This window comes from Paramisgurnus dabryanus, unplaced genomic scaffold (assembly GCF_030506205.2).
Source record: "Paramisgurnus dabryanus unplaced genomic scaffold, PD_genome_1.1 h2tg000184c_1_28971__unclustered, whole genome shotgun sequence".
Classification (NCBI taxonomy): Eukaryota; Metazoa; Chordata; class Actinopteri; order Cypriniformes; family Cobitidae; genus Paramisgurnus; species Paramisgurnus dabryanus.
In genome coordinates this window covers 1-8,347 of record NW_027394098.1, presented here as the reverse complement: position 1 = coordinate 8,347, position 8,347 = coordinate 1, and the positions used below count along the sequence as shown (strand labels likewise).

General features: G+C 33.7%; 2 non-coding genes across 2 annotated transcripts; both read right to left on the bottom strand.

Moving 5' to 3' along the window:
• Positions 1–2,986: 2,986 nt before the first annotated feature.
• Positions 2,987–3,151, bottom strand: LOC135764044 (U1 spliceosomal RNA). Its single transcript, XR_010539607.1, has one exon. It is a non-coding gene; the product is annotated as a U1 spliceosomal RNA (small nuclear RNA).
• An 807-nt stretch (positions 3,152–3,958) lies between these two features.
• Positions 3,959–4,153, bottom strand: LOC135765376 (U2 spliceosomal RNA). Its single transcript, XR_010540670.1, has one exon. It is a non-coding gene; the product is annotated as a U2 spliceosomal RNA (small nuclear RNA).
• Between the last annotated feature and the right edge of the window lie 4,194 nt (positions 4,154–8,347).

The following is an 8,347-nucleotide window of genomic DNA, read 5'->3' as shown; positions in this document are numbered from 1 at the left end:
TACAGAAACAGTTATCACTCATACAAAAAGAAACACGAAGGTAAAGCTTCAGTTAATTTGCTCGCTGAATGCTTTTTGCATGCACATACAAAACTGAACAAAACTGATATACTGAACAAAATAGGCCCCAAAATTGAGGAACACCAGTTGTTTAGTTAAACTGATTGAATAGCACTTTGCTTTCTATTTGTTAAATATGAAATGAGAGAATAAATTACAAATTACATTTCAATGCCTGCAGCGTGTTCATGTCCACACCACAAATAAAACCGTGTGACCCTTTTTTTTGGTTTAAAGATTGAAAGTTTCGAACCTACGCAACACTCTAAAGACAAATGCTCCTAAATAGTACCAAATAAGGGTTCTTCAGCTTGTAACCATAGCAGAACCCGTTTTTTTGGTACTATATAGAACCTTTTTATACGGTTCTATAAAGAATCTTGCCTTGAAAAATGCTCACCTCAGTGGTGCTATAAAGAACGATTAATTTATCAGCTGTCAGGAGTGACATTTTTGTTATTTATCCACTTTCTAATGTATAGCACTTGATAAGGATTAACAGTTTAAAAACAGAAATGCAAGACATCAGAAAATACATTTATTTTTTACTTTCATAACATGAGAGGTGTCATACAATAACAAATATGTGCTTTAAAATCACATTCCTAAGTTAAAAATATACATAAAAATAGATATATGGATCATTACACAAATCACTACTCAAAGGAAATATGTTAAATAACTGCTTCAATATTAATTAACAATAACGTTTGGCCAAGGCAGTCCTTGTAAATAGACATATAAATAGACAAATAAAATCATGACATATATGCCATAGAGCCTGAGATAGAGAAAAATAATAAGGAATTCTGCTTTTACTACCATCTCAGAAATATTGCCAGAATTGGAGGTTTTGTCTCAAGACAGGACTTAGAGAAACTTGTTCATGCTTTCATCACCAGCAGGGCCGATTATTGCAATGGACAATGGATTAAAAAAGTACTGTTACTTGTTTAAAAACCACTTCATGGCTACAGGCCGAAATACATGACAGATATGCTAATCGAATATGAAACCGATTACTCGGAGCAATAGGATCAGGTCATTTAGAAAAAACAGGGGTTCACTCAAAACAAGGTGCATCAGCATTTAGTTATTATCAGCTTTCAGAAGAGATCAGATGTGCTTCAACAGTAGACACTTTTAAATCTAGATTAAAAACACATCAGTTTAACTTTGCATTTACTGAATGATTTAAAACAGTACGAATAAAACAGTACAAAAGAATAAAACAGTATGAACCTTACCTGTTATAAAGGGAATGAAGCTTACGGTATGGTGCTTACCTGCAGAAATAAATAAAGTACAATAAGAACACACAGAACTTCAATTTTCAAAATTATTTTAACAATAAATGATGATTATTTTACTGGTTTACCTGTTTGCGATTACCACAGAATCCCGTCACCTGGCTGCGGTCTTCATTTGGTGAACGGTTCTTCACTCATAATTGACCTATACAAGAAATAGAGAAGAATAATAAGCAATTCTGCTTTTACATGTAGATGTGTGCCCCAAGAACACAGACACACCGGCTCCAAAAAGTTTAAAAAGTACACATTTCTGTTATTTTAATGTGGCAAATGTGTCAGCTTTAAAAGAAGCATACATTACCTTTTAAAGAGGATGCGCACTGCGTGAAATACCTTTACTCCCAGCATAAGCAAGCAATTTTCAAAATGCTTTTAAAAGTAATGGTGATTATCTTACTTGTTTAACTGTTTGTGATTACCATGGAATCATGTCACCATCATTTTTAAGCTTGTAAAGCAAATAATGAAACATTGACTTAGTAGGAAAAAATATTTTGGAAGTATCGTGATAAATGATGAAGAAATATTTTTTTTATTCCTACTATGGAAGTCAATGGTGACTATCTGCTGTGGGTTTACCATCATTCCTCAAAATACCTTCTTTTGTGTTACTCAGAAAAAAACTAATCCTCGTGTTGTTGTAAGCCTGTATGCATGAGTAAATGATGACAGAATTATCATCATAAATTGAAATATCCCTTTAAACTGTATTTCCCCCTCTTAAACCTAAACTTATTTTCTTACGGCAAGTCATTTAGGTAATCAAGAAAATACTTTACCCGTTGTCTTTGTGAGTTAAACAAATACAGCTACGCTTCCAGGTCTGTCGACGTTGCTGTGGTTTTTCGACAGCTGTATTATGAAGGGTAGCGAATGAATGAATACATTGCAAAAAATCATTTCTTACTTTTTATTTCGAACTGTTTTCACTGTACAAATATCTAGAAAGTCTTAAAATAAGATGCATTTTTTGATGAGCAAAATGCCCTAAGAAAATAAGCCTAGCCTTTAGGGAGAAAAAAACTCAAAATTTAAGCGAATTTGGGCTTAAAACAAGCAAATAAATCTGCCAAAGGGGTAAGAAACAAATCTAGATATAAACACTTAATTCAAGAAAAATTGTCGTAGCCCATTGGCAGATTTGTTGGCTTGTTTAATGTACATGCATGTACAATATTTCAATTTGTCTTGTATTTATTAGCATTTTGTATTGCCCAACGCTGTCTATGTTGTTTAACTGTTGTCATTTTCTTATAAAAGCCTTTATAATTTATTAGTTTGGATGATTGCCATTCCCGAGAACCTCTTATATTGGAAATAAAAGAATCATCTAAGCATTATTTTGTTGACTGTCTCTTAGACATGTAGCCGTTTGATTGTGGTTCTATTTAATGGCTAGTCTATTCTTTTGGAATGGTCAAACGTCTATTAGATTTTCACTGACAGCCCAAATTAAGCCTTGTTTTAGCCTAGACACATATTCGCTGTCTATTAGAAATTATGTAGTCGTTGAATAGCCGCTTTTTTGATGACTAATGTATTCTTGGGCCGTGGTTAGACGTCTCTTGGATTTTACGTAAAACGACAAAAGAATCTATTTTTAACACATAGGTCAGGGGAGAGCGCGAACGCAGTCCCCCACTATCAGAAATTTTGCAGTCGAGATTCCCACATTTGGGGAATTCGCAAAGGGTCAGCACAACCGGAGTGCAATGGCTGAGCCTCGCCCTGGGTGAACCACCTTCATGATCATGGTGTCTCCCCTGCCAGGTAAGTATGAGCGACACCCTTTGAGGCCAGACGGCCGCATCTTCCTGTGACCGATCACATCAACGGCGCCCCCGAAGGCCGTCCGACTAACATTTCATTACTGTGTGTGACCAGGTGGAAAGCGCACGAAGCCACGTCTGAGACCAAACATTCTTCGAGATCTACCCTATTTTTATTCCGTTTCCAGCCCGGTTGAACCGTGTAGAGTGAAATATGTGAAACAATTTAAATCAAATGGATTTAAATTGCGCATTCAAATATATGGTTTCGTTATTACAAAGTAACTTTACGTGGAATAGAAACAAAGAAATGTACAGAGCAATCAAGAAACAACGAAAGCATAGCAATTTTAGAACGTGGATAAATAAAAACACAGGGCTCAATGACTTACCCGTTGTCGTTGTGAGTTAAACAAGTACAGCTATGCTTCCAGGTCTGTCGACGTTGCTGTGGATTTTCGACAGCTGTAGTTGCTGTGGATTTTCGACAGCTGTAGTATGAAGGGTAGTGAAAAAAGTTTTCAGGTGTTTTTAACATTCCAATCGGCCTCTTTCGCTTTTGTTGCACCTTCAGCTGTGTCGAGGATGTTTAATTCGTCCTCGGATCACCACCACAAACTTGTAAAGAAAATAATTAAATACATTACAAAAACATTTCTTTATCAGCGTGTTCATTTCCACGCAAGCTTTTCGTTAAACCAATAAAGCCAACGAAAACACAGCAATTTTAAAACACACGTATTAGAAAAAACACCGTCATTCACGCACAAAAGAAGCAAATTCTTTTTTTGTATTTGACTTATTTGTCCCCGAGAAGGGGAGCGCACCATTCATGGAAACACTGCAATACCATGTTGATGCATGGAGTGGAAGGAGCAAGCTCCGCTTCCATTTCCGAAGGTCAAAAATCCATTTAACATATAGTCTCCGGATAGGAGACGTATCAGACATTAAACTGATAAGAACAGATTTTTTTTTTTTTTTTTCTATTTTTGTTTATTGAAACAAGATCATCATATAAATAACAGCACATGCTGTAAACAAGTCAGGTTACATAAAACATTTTATACCCCTGCACATGCAGGTCTAAAAACAAAAAATAGATCTGAAATAAAACATAATTTTAATGAGGATTAAAAACGCAATTTAAATCCTGAAACTCTAAAACACAAAATATAAGATATCCACATGCTATTTAAAAGCACCTCTATACAATTTATGTTATCTTTAAAACCATTAAAAATAACTACAGTTCAATATACTTAATTTTTTAGAATAACATTAGCTATTTGCAAGTGCTTCCAGTGTGTTTTAAGAACCAGGATAAAAAACAGTGTTAAAATAGCATTTAAAACAGTAATTTGTAAGCCTGTCACTCCACCCTTTTGAGTGGGGGGTGAAAAGTTGATGTGTAGCTTCAAATTAATATAACTTTGGCATTTTTTGGTCTAAAAGACTAATCTTGGTCTTGTTTTAAAGAAGACAATGTAAGGTTTTTCACTGATGTTTCTGGATGTGAAAATATTTAACAGAAAAATTGTTATAGCAGTTTAAATTTATAATAATAATTAAAAATAATGCAAAAACATATTAATTTGATAAATAAAATTATAAAAATGAAAATGTTTCACAAAAGTTATAATGTAAACATGAGGCCATATGTCTCAAGCAGTTGTGATCCAAATTTTAAGTTAAAATCACAAAAAATGAGGTTTGTGTAACACTTTTAGTGGTTTTACCAACAACGGCCACTAGATGTCAACGGTTTGCTGCATTCTCTTGTCACAAATTGATGAAATACTATCACTGCATTATTGTAACTGCTAAAACGTTTTGAAATATGAAAACTACATTCTTAGAGCTTTCCAATGATATATAGTTTGTCAACATTTTTGAAGATTTATAATATGATATTAGAATTATGAAAATATAAAATTAATATGCATTCCTATGGGGGGTGGGGTCATGTATCTAAAATCTGTCACTACATTATGTCTATCATCAGATGACCTTGAAATATAAAAACTACATTCTGAGAGCTTTCCAGTGATATATAGTTTATCAAGATTTTTTAGGTTTAGAGTAGGGGTTTAGTGCTAGACATATGTAAAAACAAATTGGGCCTACATGTAGGCCTGTGACCTTTTAGAAATTGACTCTCACTACGTCATTTCTCTCCCAAAATTTTGATGAAATATGAAAACTACACTCTAAGAGCTTTCCAAAGATATATAGTTTGTCAAGATATTTTAGGTTTAGAACAGGGTATTAGTGCTATACATATGTAAAAACAAATTGGGTCCACCTGTGGCCCGTGACATTTTAGAAACTGACTCTGACTACGTCATAATTTTCCAAAAATTGTGATGAAATATGAAAACTACACTCTTAGAGCTTTCCAAAGATACATAGTTTGTCAAGATTTTTAGGTTTAGGATAGGGTATTAGTGTTATAAATATGCAAAAACAATGTGGGCCCGCTTGAGGGCCCGTGACCTTTTAGAAAATGACTCACACTATGTCAATATTTTCCCAAAATGATGCTGACAAATGAAAACTACACTCTTAGAGCTTTCCATTGATATACAGTTTGTCATGATTGGATAAAAATTCATATGCAAAACACTGAAGTAATTGTAGGCATCCCACCGGTGGGACAATGCCATTTAGCAGTACATAAATGTTTTGAGGCGCACTCTCTTTAAAATTGAATCAATTACTCTCCCTACATAATTTATTTTATAAAACACTGCTGAAATATGTATTCTAGAGGCTTAGACCTTTCCAAAAATATATAGTTTGTCATGATTCAATAAACATTTACATCCAAAATATTGAAGTAAACCTAGGTGTTCCTCTACAGGAACAGTGTTAAAAACAGAAATGCAAGACATCAGAAAATACATTTATTTTTTACTTTCATAACATGAGAGGTGTCATACAATAACAAATATGTGCTTTAAAATCACATTCCTAAGTTAAAAATATACATAAAAATAGATATATGGATCATTACACAAATCACTACTCAAAGGAAATATGTTAAATAACTGCTTCAATATTAATTAACAATAACGTTTGGCCAAGGCAGTCCTTGTAAATAGACATATAAATAGACAAATAAAATCATGACATATATGCCATAGAGCCTGAGATAGAGAAAAATAATAAGGAATTCTGCTTTTACTACCATCTCAGAAATATTGCCAGAATTGGAGGTTTTGTCTCAAGACAGGACTTAGAGAAACTTGTTCATGCTTTCATCACCAGCAGGGCCGATTATTGCAATGGACAATGGATTAAAAAAGTACTGTTACTTGTTTAAAAACCACTTCATGGCTACAGGCCGAAATACATGACAGATATGCTAATCGAATATGAAACCGATTACTCGGAGCAATAGGATCAGGTCATTTAGAAAAAACAGGGGTTCACTCAAAACAAGGTGCATCAGCATTTAGTTATTATCAGCTTTCAGAAGAGATCAGATGTGCTTCAACAGTAGACACTTTTAAATCTAGATTAAAAACACATCAGTTTAACTTTGCATTTACTGAATGATTTAAAACAGTACGAATAAAACAGTACAAAAGAATAAAACAGTATGAACCTTACCTGTTATAAAGGGAATGAAGCTTACGGTATGGTGCTTACCTGCAGAAATAAATAAAGTACAATAAGAACACACAGAACTTCAATTTTCAAAATTATTTTAACAATAAATGATGATTATTTTACTGGTTTACCTGTTTGCGATTACCACAGAATCCCGTCACATGGCTGCGGTCTTCATTTGGTGAACGGTTCTTCACTCATAATTGACCTATACAAGAAATAGAGAAGAATAATAAGCAATTCTGCTTTTACATGTAGATGTGTGCCCCAAGAACACAGACACACCGGCTCCAAAAAGTTTAAAAAGTACACATTTCTGTTATTTTAATGTGACAAATGTGTCAGCTTTAAAAGAAGCATACATTACCTTTTAAAGAGGATGCGCACTGCGTGAAATACCTTTACTCCCAGCATAAGCAAGCAATTTTCAAAATGCTTTTAAAAGTAATGGTGATTATCTTACTTGTTTAACTGTTTGTGATTACCATGGAATCATGTCACCATCATTTTTAAGCTTGTAAAGCAAATAATGAAACATTGACTTAGTAGGAAAAAATATTTTGGAAGTATCGTGATAAATGATGAAGAAAATATTTTGCAAAGTGATGGTTAGCACACGGTTGATGGTACCTAATAAATTCCATCATATTTTTTTTATTCCTACTATGGAAGTCAATGGTGACTATCTGCTGTGGGTTTACCATCATTCCTCAAAATACCTTCTTTTGTGTTACTCAGAAAAAAACTAATCCTCGTGTTGTTGTAAGCCTGTATGCATGAGTAAATGATGACAGAATTATCATCATAAATTGAAATATCCCTTTAAACTGTATTTCCCCCCCTTAAACCTAAACTTATTTTCTTACGGCAAGTCATTTAGGTAATCAAGAAAATACTTTACCCGTTGTCTTTGTGAGTTAAACAAATACAGCTACGCTTCCAGGTCTGTCGACGTTGCTGTGGTTTTTCGACAGCTGTATTATGAAGGGTAGCGAATGAATGAATACATTGCAAAAAATCATTTCTTACTTGTTATTTCGAACTGTTTTCACTGTACAAATATCTAGAAAGTCTTAAAATAAGATGCATTTTTTGATGAGCAAAATGCCCTAAGAAAATAAGCCTAGCCTTTAGGGAGAAAAAAACTCAAAATTTAAGCGAATTTGGGCTTAAAACAAGCAAATAAATCTGCCAAAGGGGTAAGAAACAAATCTAGATATAAACACTTAATTCAAGAAAAATTGTCGTAGCCCATTGGCAGATTTGTTGGCTTGTTTAATGTACATGCATGTACAATATTTCAATTTGTCTTGTATTTATTAGCATTTTGTATTGCCCAACGCTGTCTATGTTGTTTAACTGTTGTCATTTTCTTATAAAAGCCTTTATAATTTATTAGTTTGGATGATTGCCATTTCCGAGAACCTCTTATATTGGAAATAAAAGAATCATCTAAGCATTATTTTGTTGACTGTCTCTTAGACATGTAGCCGTTTGATTGTGGTTCTATTTAATGGCTAGTCTATTCTTTTGGAATGGTCAAACGTCTATTAGATTTTCACTGACAGCCCAAATTAAGCCTTGTTTTAG